At 45.3% G+C, this 13,051-nt stretch overlaps 1 pseudogene; it reads right to left on the reverse strand.

Moving 5' to 3' along the window:
- Positions 1-1,978: 1,978 nt before the first annotated feature.
- Positions 1,979-12,206, reverse strand: LOC132435381 (tyrosine--tRNA ligase, mitochondrial pseudogene; annotated as a pseudogene).
- Between the last annotated feature and the right edge of the window lie 845 nt (positions 12,207-13,051).

Consider the following 13,051-nt stretch of genomic DNA (forward strand, 5'->3'; position numbering starts at 1 on the left):
CTGGAAAGCCATCCATTCCTGCATCCCTTGTCTCAGGCTTTCTGGAACAGTCCTATTTTCAATATTCTGCCTGTGACGGTGACTATGAACCATTACATGTCCCAGAAACTCCAGTATGCCCACATTCACTCCATACCCCTTTGAAAGCCTCTTGATCTTGGAAACAGAATAAGGATGTTTTGGCAAATATATTCTGACTTGTGGTTCGTAAAATATGGGCAAGGTGCTAGGGTTTTATCCAACTCTGACAGTCTGTAACCCCACATTTATCAGACAAGGTTAAGTAATCACTTTAGATTATCTAACGACATAGTGGCAGAATAGGAGCTAGAACCAAGGATCTGACTTCTCTTTGGATGTTATTTGAGGCTTTTACAAATTCTGGCTCAAGAGGGGCCAGCTGCCCGTGATGAGATACAGGACTCATCTCTTGGTTTGGAACAAGCTTTGCCTGCTCCATTCTGCAGGTCTTTACTCATCCCTCCCCCCTCCTCAACACATCTCCATAGTGATGGCTTTCATCTGTTAGTTCCGATGCCCCTGGCACAGTATGAGACCAGACAGAGTTCACTTCTGGGCTGAGCTGGTGTTTTTCCACAGGTGAGCTCTCAGCTGTATGTATATCCATCTACCCTTGGCAAGGACAAGCCCTGGTGCAATCCAGTGTCCCTAAGCTAGTGGTGTATTTGGAGAGTCTGCTATTGCCTTGGAGGCTGTTAAGTCCTTGAGGGCAAGGCACACGGAATCATTACTCTGAATCTTCAGGCAGCTAATAAGGTGTTACAGCCTGCAGGCATTGGATAGATATTTGGTGTTTGCTTCTCTTCTCCCACATGAAATCTCAAGATTCGGTCATCTGGGGAGTCAGTTCCACCTGGTCGCTCCTCTTCCAAGCTCAGCTTCGGGAAATAAGGAGTGTGTCTTCCCACATACGGCTCTGTTTTCAACTTAATGTGTTTATGTGAGTACCTAGAAACCATGGTGACAGGCGCCATAGAAATAGAAAGAGCAGGGAGGTGGAATACAGAAAGGGAGGACCCCAAACACCAGGGGGCTGGAAGAAGTGTCTTTGTGACACCAGTGTTTATTTTGAGCTGGCAGGAGTATTTATCATGTCTTTGTGCACAGCTTCTCCCCTGGGACGGTAAATGCCATCCACTTCCTTATGTGCTTACATCCTCCTGGTCTCCAGAGGAGGAGAGACGCTACATTCAGTGTATAAGGATACACATCATCATCACTACTTCTTATCTTTGTGTCACTTGTCACTTTTCAGTGCACGTTCACGCACAGGGGTCAGAGCTAACCTTCAGCTCTGCTTCCTTGAGCGGGCTTCCCTCTGCTAAGATTGGGCTGTGCAACGATGGAAATTCAAAGCAGGCGGGACCGATGGCTAGTGCATTTTGGCCAGTGTCATTCAGGTTAGAATGTGCTGTATGGAGTGATCCGAGTCATGGAGTGACAGCTGGCACTTCTGCAAGAAGCCCACAGAAAACGGTGATGGGCTGCAGGAGAAATTTTGCTAATTTTATGTCCCGAGACAAAGGAAAAAGTAAACCATTAATGGACCCTGTTTTCAAGGCCGATGGCTCCTTGCCAGCACAAGTAAACTTCAGTGCTCTCAGCTTGATCTGCCTGTGCTGATCCTGAGAAGGGCCACACAGCTGTCTCTATCCCTCCTCAAAGCAGACTGAGTCAAATGTGACAGGAAATAGAGTCCTGGGCGTGGCTGGGCATGTTCCAACTTCATATCTATGACCCCCTTCACGCACGTCCGATGTAGCTGAACGGTGCTGCCTACAAGTCCTGCAACTTCTTCTTCTCGTGTTACCAAGCAGGACCCTATGAGGCCTTCCTGAGACACTTCTCCCCTGTCCCCCGCCTGCCTATTGTTTGATTTGCATAAGCAAAGGTATAAGTTCGTATGTCTTGAGAATGAATTGTGGATAAGTTTGAACCACCAGAAGGATTTTTTTTATCATTGCTGAAGCCATTTTATAATGTAGAAATTTCTTTTTCCTATTTTAAGTAACCAAAGTCCATTCTTAAGAATACGTTGTCCAACAACTAAAACAGTCTCAGAATTTGTTACTTGTCTGTGATTTATACTGATTCCGCCTTCTGTTATCATCCGATACCCTCGAGGTCCATTTGAAATGGCATTTACTTTGCAGCAGGCATCTAGGATGCTTGTTCCAGGGTCAAGAACTAATTCAGAAGATGAAGCTTCTTTTAAAAACTCTAAAAGAGTTTGATCAGACATGACCTCTAGTGCATCTATGCTACTATGATAAAGGGCTTGTGTACACCTTTTAGCAGACTCCAGTCGTTCTTGTCTGTGAATAAGCTTTGTTACTTCTGCAGCGAGTCATTTCTGACCACCCTGCTTTTCTGGCTCTCTGACATGCAGCTACATTATGTGGTCAATCTCTGGAAGGTTCAGAAAAGTGAAGAGCTTCAGGGACCTTTCTACCAAATCATCTTGCTGCCTCACAAAGAATTGATACAGTTCAAATGGAGATGTCTTATCTGTTTAGCCAGACAGCATTGCCAGCGGACTTTCCCAGTTTTGCTCCAGTTGTAATTAGAGGAAGATTCTAAATATGTCTTCTCCGGTGAACTTATGGATGAACTCATATCCAGACATGATATTGCCCAGCTGATCAGATCCACCTAGCTGGACCCGGCATCCATAAGGCTAGAACAGGTAGTAGCAATCATAGGCCTGGAGCACCTGGTATTAAAAACTTGGCCAAATTCATGCCTTCCAGGCTCTGGAGCGGAGTCTGCATGCTCAGTCGGCTCAGCAGCGCACCCCTGCGGAAGTGGCAGCCCACTGCAGCTAGGAAGTGCAGCAGGTGATACTTCTGGGACCACGCCGAGGTGTCCAGCAAGGTGAAGCTAACCTGGGTCCGCGCGTTAGTGAAGAGCTGCTGGTGGTCAGCCGCCAGGGCCTTGAGCCCTCGCTGCGGGGCGGGCGCATTGATCTGCGAGTGCTCTGCGTCCGGTGCCTCGCGCTCCTTGGAACCACCGCTCGGGTCTCCCAAGCGCGCCGCGGCGCCTCCCACCAGCGTCATCGTGCTGAGGCCTGCTCGCTGGGAGTGAGACAGGCCCTGCAGCGCCAGCAGATGCCCCACGTGAAGTGAGCCGGCCGTGGTGTCGAAGCTGCGTGTGGAAGAGCTCTGGGAGCTCTGTGTTCATCCCCCTCCCGGAGAATTCCTTGAACAGACCCCGAGCCTTCTGCGCCACCAGAAACCCCTGAGCGCCCGTGTGGGCCTCACGCAGCCCCAGAGGCCGGACTCATGGCCCTCCTCAGGTACCAAACCACCGACCCTGGGAAATGCACAGCCACATGGGCGCCGCCATCTTGGCGAAGCCCCAGGGTAAGAGGAAGAGGATGATGGGGATATGGAGATGAACACGATGAAGATGAAGGTGGTCCACCTGAAGGATATGAGGAAGACGAGGAGGATGAAGAGGAGGAGGAGGAAGAAACGGTGCTGGTCTGGTTTGGTCTTGTCTGATCTTTGAGACGCCTCTGGTGAGTGGCAGAACCTCGAGCGTGAGGACACCAGGGTGTACTTACCTACTGGGATGCCTTGATTGGAGATTTTCTTTTTGGGGGGGGCGGGGGGAAAGGTGTGAGACTTGGTCACCTGGTTTTGAGCGGAGTGCCGCTTTAATTGGGTTTTCCCCTCTGAGGGGAGGCCCCTCTGAGGGGAGGAGTCCTTCCGCCTTCGGGCACCGCCTGAGTGGTGCTGGGAAAGCCCGGTAAGACCGAGGCTGGTCGGGACCCCCGTTTGGGACGGTAGGTAGGAAATTTTCCATTCTCGTGCTAGGGAGCTGCGACCCTGAGAGGCCCGCGAGCTCTGGTTTATCTAGTTCTGGTCTGTTTCCGGTAATACCGGCCCTGTGAAAGAACAATGGGGAAACTGAAAGCCTGAATGATACTTTTAAAAAACAAGAGTTTTCGAGTATGGCTAATGTGGAACAAAGTTCACTGGCCCGACTGCCCAGCTTGAGTAACTTTGAAAGTTGGAATGTAGTGGCAGTATAATTTCTGGAGGCTTGAATATCCTGGCAGAGAAATGTCCAAATCTTACCTACCTCAGTTTGAGTGGAAACAAAATCAAAGATCTTGGTATAGTAGCAGCTCTGCAAAATCTTAAAAATTTGAAAAGCCTTGACTTGTTTAACTGTGAGATCACAAGCCAGGAAGATTATAGAGAAATTATTTTTGAACTGCTGCAGCAAATCACATACTTGGATGGATTTGACCAGGAGGACAGGGGGAATCGGTCCCAGGAAGGCTCCATAGGGTTCTGCTGGGTTACAGACTCAGTCTTAAATCTGAAATGATCAAAGGTGACTGGAAAGCTATAGAATATGGCAAAGAAGTGATTCAGGGACCCACTATTTAGGAAAAGAGGGATGAGCCAATTTGGACTAGTTGGAGAGTAATTATAGGACCCCAAATCATGTTTTTATCTCCCAACTAGTTGACATTATTCAATAAAATCTTTAGAATTATTTCTGCACTTGGCTTATCTCTCTTTTTAAAAATTGTGGGAAAAAAAGCCATAAGATTTATTATCTTAAACATTTCTAAGTGTACAGTGTTAAGTATATTCACACTGTTGTGCAACCAACCTCCAGAACTTTTTAATCTGGCAAAACTGAAACTCTGTGCCCATTGAACAACTTCCCATTTCCTGCTGCCCCCAGCCCCTAGTTACTATCGATGGACTTTCTGTTTCTATGAATTTGACTTCTCTAGATATCTCATAGAAGTGGGATCATACAGGATTTGACTTTTTGTGACTGGTTTATGTCACTTAGCATAATGTTCTCCAGGTTCCTTTGTGTTGTAGCATGTGTCAGAATTTCCTTCTTTTTTGAGGCTAAATAATATTCCATTGTATGTATACCTACATTTTAATGATATCTGTCGATGGATACTTGGGTTGCTTCCACTTCTTGGCTATTGTGAATAGTGCTATTATGAACATGACTACACAAATATCTCTTCAAGATCCTGCTTTGGATTCTTTTAGATATACACCCAGAAGTGGGATTGCTGGCTTGTCTTTGTCTGTTTGGGCTGTTGTAACAGAATACCATATCCTGGGTGGCTTATAGACAGCAGAAATTTATTTCTCATGGTTCTGGAGGCTGGAAAGTGCAAGATCAGGGCATGATTAGGTGTCTGGTGAGATTTGCTTCCTGGTTCATAGACGACTGTCTTTTTGCTGTGTCCTCACGTGGTGGAATGGGTGAGGGAGCTCTGTGGGGTCTTTTTTATAAGGGCACTAATCCCATCATAAGGGCTCTGCCTTTATCACCTAATCACCTCACCTCCCAGAGGCCCCAGCTCCAAATGCCATCACAATGGGGGTTAGGATTTCAACATAAGAATATTAGGGGGAAACAAACATTCGGTCCCTTACAAGGGTCATATGGAAATTATATTTTTAATTTTTTGAGGAATCTCCATACTGTTTTCCACAGTGGCTGCACTATTTTACTTTCCTACCAGCAGGGCACAAGCGTTCCTATTTTTCCACATCCTGGCCAACAGTTGTTATTTTCTGTTTTTTTGGTAGTAGCCACCCTGATGGATGTGAGGTATTGTCTCATGGTGGTTCTGACTTGCATTTACCTAATGGATAGTGATGGTGAGCATTTTTTCATATGCTTGTTGGTCATTTGTATGTCTTTGGAGAAATGTCTAGTCAAATCCTTTGCCCACTTTAAAATTGGGTGGTTCTTGTTGTTATAGTTGTTATTATTATTGAGTTGTAGAAGTTCTCTATATATTCTGGATAGTAACCACTTACCAGGTATACGATTCGCAAGTATTTCCTTCCATTCCGTCGGTTGCCTTTTCACTGTTGATTGTGTCTTCTGATGAGGCTCATTTCTTTCACCAGTCTAAAGTTTTCGGAGGGCGCGCTTATATATCAGGGGCATCTTCAGTAAATGGTTGTGGAGCGAAGCAAGGAACATACACTGAAGGGAATTAGACAACATGCTTTTAATGAGATGGGATTTAAGTTTTGATGGGCAAGGCAGGCTCCGAGTGGAAATGCAGATGGCATTTGTGTGTGGCCCCCTCTTTCATCTGTTCCTCTCTGCTCAGGCATGAGGCTGTCTATCAGCAAGGTGATACCGAAACCCAGTTCAGTTTGACAAATGGTGTGGCAGGCACTGTGCTAGGGGTTACAAAAGAGAGCAAGGAAGGCAAAGCTCTACCCTTACCAGGTGCCATCCTGCAGGGAGATAAACAAGATGGGAACTTCAGTGTAATGTGAGGAGGATGCCCTCAGGTAGTGGTTACTCACTGTAGGAAAAGAGGCAAAGAAGGGCACCTAACCTGGACCAAGGGATGACGGAAACCTTCCTGGAGGAGGTAGTCCTGAGGTTGTTTGGCACCTGGCCTGGTCTGCCCTCAATAAAGGGTAGCCTTGAGCTCCTCCACTCCTCAGAACCCAGGGCGGGGGGTCACCATCCAGAATCAGCCGGAAGAGGGCGCACCACTGCAGGAGCAGAGCTGCAGGGAGGATGTCAGGATCTACTGTATTGTGTTATATTTCCCCACTAACAAGCTCTCTATTTAAAGGTGCAAAAAAAATTCTAGACAGTTTATTGAGGAATTTCAATAAACTTTATTTCCTTTGGAAGACTAAAAGGAGCAATATATATGACTGATAAATTTATTTCAAAAATTAAGTGCTTAAGGGAATTCCCTGGCAGTCCAGTGGTTAGGACTCCACTGCTGAGGGCCTGGGTTCGATCCCTGGTTGGGGAACCAAAATCCCACAAGCCACACAGCATGGCCAAAAAAATAATAATAATTTTTAAAATGCTTAAAAAATATTTATTGTATTTACTAACATATTACGCTTCTTAGGTGCTAGTTACAGCTCTAAGCACTTTACATGTATTTACTCACAACAGCCCTATGGGGTAGGTATTATTATTACTCCCCTATGAAGACAGGGAAACTGTGGCACAGGGAGGCTAAGTAACTGGCCCAAGGCCCCCAAATTATGAAGCAGCAGAGCTGAAATTTGAATCTGCAGCCTGGCTCTAGAACCTGTGCTCTTGGCATTGTATGCTTAGATTTAAAAAATTTTTTTAAATTTTAATTAAAAAATTTTGAAGTATAGTTGATTTACAATGTTATGTTAGTTTCAGATGTTCAGCATAGTGAGTCAGTATTTTCATAGATTATATGCCATTAAAAGTTATTACAAGATAATGGCTATAATTCCCTATGGTATGTAATATATCCTTGCTGCTTATCTATTTTATATATAGTAGTTTGTATCTTTTAATCCTGTAGCCCTAATTTGTTCCTTCCCCCTTCCTTCTCTCCTTTGGTAACCACTAGTTTGTTTTCTGTATCTGTTTCTGTTTTGCATATACATTCATTTGCATTATTTTTTAGATTCCACATATAAGTGGTATCATACAGTGTTTGTCTTTGTCTGACTTATTTCACTAAGCATAATATTCCCTAGGTCCATCCATGTTGCTGCAAATGGCAGAATTTCATTTTTTTATGACTAATATTCCATTATATATATATACCACATCTTCTTTATCCATCATCCATTGATGGGCACTTGGGTTGCTTCCATATTTTGGCTATTGTCAGTAGAGTTGCTATGAACATTGGGGTGCTTGTATCTTTTTGATGGGTGGTTTGATTTTTACCTGCCAAGAAAGTTTTTCCATTTCAACCAACTTGATCCAATAGAATATGTGTTATAAGGTCATTCCTTTTAAGACTCCATTTCCTCACTTGCACCTTCTGAAGAATTCACCATTGACTTAGTTGTTTGATGTAGGACTTGGTGTCACAGAGCCCTGGCACATCACCCAGGGGCTCCTGAAGTCACCTCTTAGCTCAGTTTTCCAGGTGCCTGGGAACCGTACTTAAAACCACACTTAAAAAAGGCTCAGAATAGGGCTTCCCTGGTGGCACAGTGGTTGAGAATCTGCCTGCCAGTGCAAGGGACACGGGTTCGATTCCTGGTCCGGGAAGATCCCACATGCCGCGGAGCAACTAAGCCCGTGTGCCACAACTATTGAGCCTGCGCTCTAGAGCCCATGAGCCACAACTACTGAAGCCCGTGTGCCTAGACCCTGTGCTCTGCAACAAGAGAAGCCACTTCAATGAGAAGCCTGCACACCGCAACGAAGAGTAGCCTCTGCTTGCCACAACTAGAGAAAAGCCCGCATGCAACAATGAAGACCCAATGCACTGAAAATAAATAAACAAATAAAATTTTTTTAAAAGGCACAGAATACATTAAAACAAACACACAAACAAATGAAAAAGGGACTTCCCTGGTGGTGCAGTGGTTAAGAATCTGCCTGCCAGTGCAGGGGACGTGGGTTCAATCCCTGGTCCGGGAAGATCCCACATGCCGTGGGGCAACTAAGCCTGTGCGCCACAACTACTGAGCCTGCGTGCCACAACTACTGAAGCTTGTGTGTCCTAGAGTCCATGCTCTGCAGCAAGGGAAGCCACCACAGTGAGAAGCCTGCACACCACAATGAAGAGTAGCCCCCGCTCTCTGCATCTAGAGAAAGCCGGTGGGCAGCAACGAAGACCCAATGCAGCCAAAAATAAATAAAAAACAAAAAGACATAGACATAAGGGAAAAACCTCTAATGAGAAAGGATCTTAAAAAGTAACCACAATACCATTATTACACTCAATAAAATTGAAAATAATTCCTTAATGTCATCTAATATTACAGTCCAATTTTCTCTGATTATTTCAAAACTTTGTTTTCACAGGTATATTTGGTTTTAGGTCCCTTAAGTCTTCTCTTTCTTCCTTTTTTTAAAGTTTTTTTTTTTGATGTGGGTCATTTTAAAGTCTTTATTGAATTTGTTACAATATTACTTCTGGGTTTTGGGTTTTTTTGGCCACGAGGTATGTGGGATCTTAGCTCCCTGACCAGAGATTGAACCTGCACCACCTGCATTGGAAGGCAAAGTCTTAACCACTGAACTGCCAGGGAAGTCCCTCTTAAGTCTTTTCTGATCTATAAAAGAATGTCTTCCTTTTAGTTTTTATACATTTTATTTGTTAGCAAAACTGGGTCATTTGTCCTGTGGAATAACTAGGAAGACTGAGAAAATCGGTTTAAGATGTCTTTGCGACCCTCTTTTTCCCTAGGCGCTATCCCACTAGGTGTGTTCAGTCAAAATATCGTGTTTTACTTTGGGCCTCTCACTGTTGTGGCCTCTCCCGTTGCGGAGCACAGGCTCCGGACGCGCAGGCTCGGTGGCCATGGCTCACGGGACCAGCCGCTCCGCGGCATGTGGGATCTTCCCGGACGGGGACACGAACCCGTGTCCCCTGCATTGGCAGGCGGACCCTCAACCACTGCGCCACCAGGGAAGCCCAAGATATCGTATTTTAAAATCACCTGAAATACTTCTTCGCTATGTGATTATGAAATCAATATGATACACTGTTAGTTTCATTTGTTCCAGTTTGTTTTTGATTGATGGGGGTTGCCTTTTCTAAATATGATTTTGTTTTATAATACTGCAAGATACCTCCATGGCTGAAAGTCAAAATTATAAAAAAGATATAAACGGAGAAGTATAGCTTCCATGTCTGCTCTCTTCCCCTTTCAACCCTCAGTCTCTTCCTTGCTTTAGAGATGTATTTTTTATTAGTTTGGCTTTATCCTACCATTTTTGTTTATGTGTGTGAACTTGTATTCCTCCTCACTTTCTAATATGGTGCATGCTCTTCTGACCCTGTATTTCTGGAGGCCATCCTTATTCTGTTTTACAGCGGCATAACACTCCAGTGTGTGTGCATTCCAGAATTTGTCCAACCAGTCCCATACGGATGGACATTTGAGTTGTACTCAAGCTTTGCTATTGCGGATTGTGCTGCAGAGAATAACCTTGAGCATATGTCATTTCACAATTTTGGTAGTTATATTTGGGATAGACTCCCGGGAACTGTGATTGCTGGGTCAAAGGGAAAAGGCATGTGCAATGTTGCTAGACATGACAAAATCCTCCAAAGAGACTGGTACATTTTGAATTCCCATCAGCAATGTAGCAGAGTAACTGTTTTCCTAGAACCTCACCAATAGAGTGTGTTGTCAGACTTTTGGGTTTTTGCTTATCTGAAAGATAAGAAATGGTATAGTTTAAATTTGCAGTTCTCTTGTTATGAGCAATGGGGAAGTATTTTCATTGATTTCGTTTGCTTTTCTTTTTCTGTGAAATGCCTATTCATATCTCTTTTTTTTTTTTTTTTTTTTGCGGCACGCGGGCCTCTCACTGCTGTGGCCTCTTCCGTTGCGGAGCACAGGCTCCGGACGCGCAGGCCCAGCGGCCACCGCCCACGGGCCCAGCTGCTCCGCGGCACACGGGATCCTCCCGGACCGGGGCACGAACCCGCGCCCCCAGCATCGGCAGGCAGACTCTCAACCACTGCGCCACCAGGGAAGCCCCATATCTCATTTTTAAAATCAAGTTATTGGGCTTTTTCTTCAGAGTCTTTAATTGTTAAGGATATTAGCCCTTTGTCTATGATATATTGATAATTTGCAGTAATTTCTCCCAGGTTTTCATTTGCCTTTTGATTTTACTTAGGACTTAAAAAAATGCCATGGAGCCAAATTTATTAATCTTTTCTCTTATTACTTCTGGATTTCGCCTCTCTTAAGTTATAAAATATTTCACCCAATTTTTTTCTATTATTTGTATGGTTTCATTTTTACATTTAGAGCTTTGACCCATTTAGAATTATCCTGATGTTTAGTGTGAGAAATGAATCCAATTTTATCTTTTTCCCTATAGGTGTCCAATTGTATGGTATGTGAATTATATCTCAAAAGAGCTATTATATATATATTACATATAATATATATATATAACCACTGTTTAAGTGTTAGGATATATTGTTCCAAACATATTTATATGTAGTGGTTGATTCTGGATGGTAGGATTGTAAATATTCTCTATTTTCTATTTTTTCTTTACATGAATAGATAGGCCTTATTCGATTCTCCTGTATTTGCAAGAACATCTTTCTATGTTATACACCTCAGAAGTCTGGGATATTTATTTCTGAGAGGATATAACGCAGGCCCAATAAAAATTTTTTTTGGAAGAAGTTTGTCCATACTTAGTTCATACTTAGGCAGCCAAACAAGTATTTGCATGTCTCCTGTGCACTCTGAACCACGCTATGTGCTGGAGAAAATTTTAGAAAAAGCTTAATCATCTAGACAGACATATGTAAAAGGCAAGTCAGTGCACCTTGATGGGAGCAGGGGCCATGGAAAAAGTTGAATAAGTGGTATAGACAGAGGATGAAGAATTCACAGGAGGGAGAGATCTCCATAGGCAGGGGTGGCCCTGGAGGCTTCAAGGAGGAAGTATCTTCCAGTTAGTTTTTTTTAATATAAATTTATTTATTTTATTTTTGGCTGCGTTGGGTCTTTGTTGCTGTGCGCGGGCTTTCTCTAGCTGCGGTGAGCTGGGGCTACTCTTCGTTGTGGTGCGTGGGCTTCTCACTGCAGTGGCTTCTCTTGTTGTGGAGCACAGGCTCTAGGCCTGCGGGCTTCAGTAGCTGTGGCACGTGGACTCAGTAGTTGTGGCTCGCAGGCTCTAGAGCACAGGCTCAGTAGTTGTGGCGCATGGGCTTAGTTGCTCCGCGGCATGTGGGATCTTCCCAGACCAGGGCTTGAACCCATGTCCCCTGCACTGGCAGGCGGATTCTTAACCACTGTGCCACCAGGGAAGTCCCTCCAGTTAGTTCTTGAAGGATGAATAGGATTTAGACTGACAGGGAGGAAACAGACACATGGAGGCAAGGACCAAACTGTGAGCAGAGGTGAACGGGGGCTCTTAAGGGCATTCGGGGGACCCAGAAGGCAGGGCTGGTCAGAGGGTCTGCCTTGAACATCTGACACTGTGCACTGTGATGGGGGCACAGCTCTCTGCTCCTGACACGAGGTGAGCTGTCTTCAGTCTCTAGGGACTGGGAGCCTGTCAGAGGATCCAGTTACTCACAGAACCCCTCCGCAAGGAGCTCGTTGCTGGTGGTGAGCTGCTCGCAGGTGCTGAAGCTTGCAGATGTCCACGGGCAAAGGGACTGTCAAGGTTTGCATTTGATTTTGCTCCTCCTTATTCCATTCTTGGCTGGCACCCATGGTGTGCGGACCCTTGGGTCTGTGCCAGGACCTAGCCAACCCTCCACGGATGAGCACACGACAGCTGCTTGGCAGGGCCTGTAGAGGGCAACCACCCAGGCTCAGATCAGCTTCTGCTTAAAAGGACTCTGGGCACAAATCTTCCTCCTCCTCCTCCAAGTGTCAGAATAAGCAATGGCATTTCTGTTGGGGATGCAGTCAGGGAGGAGGCACAGGCAAGTCTAACAGCCTAAAACAGCCGCCTGTCCTGCATCACGGCCTCATTCCTTTGAGACTTAGTGTGCAAAAAGGCCCCACATTTTCAGCTAATCTTTTTGATCGTGTGTGTGTGTGTGTGTGTGTGTGTGTGTGTGTGTGTGTGTGTGTTTGGTGGGGGTGGGAGGCTTCTGTGGCTCACCCTCCCCTATGACTCGCTGGAGCCTCTTCTAGACCCTACACCCATGCCTCTTCCTCTGGGCTGCTCCTCGATTGCCAAGGGTGCCCTTCAGCACGCGTTCTCCCCATTCAGGGCAGGGCAGTACTCCCAAAGGGATTTCTGTAACTTCCTGAGATAATCCATTTCAGTTTTAAACAATCTGACTTATGTGTAACCTAACACTCTTACGTTGCAGAAATGGAGAATACCTGAGTACCACCTTTTATTCCCTTATTTACAGACTCTACTGTGTTCCGCCTTAGAGGGCCACATGATGGGATGAACAGAGCGTGGGACTCAAGTCGGATGCAGCCCTGGCTCTGTCACTACCAGCTGAGTGACCTCAGGCAGTGACTTAGCTCTGAGCCTCTTTCTGCACCTTTGCCTGGTTGTGGTAAAGACTGAACAACACAGGCAGAGCTCATGGGCA

Source organism: Delphinus delphis, chromosome 12 (genome assembly GCF_949987515.2).
Source record: "Delphinus delphis chromosome 12, mDelDel1.2, whole genome shotgun sequence".
NCBI classification, from domain to species: domain Eukaryota; kingdom Metazoa; phylum Chordata; class Mammalia; order Artiodactyla; family Delphinidae; genus Delphinus; species Delphinus delphis.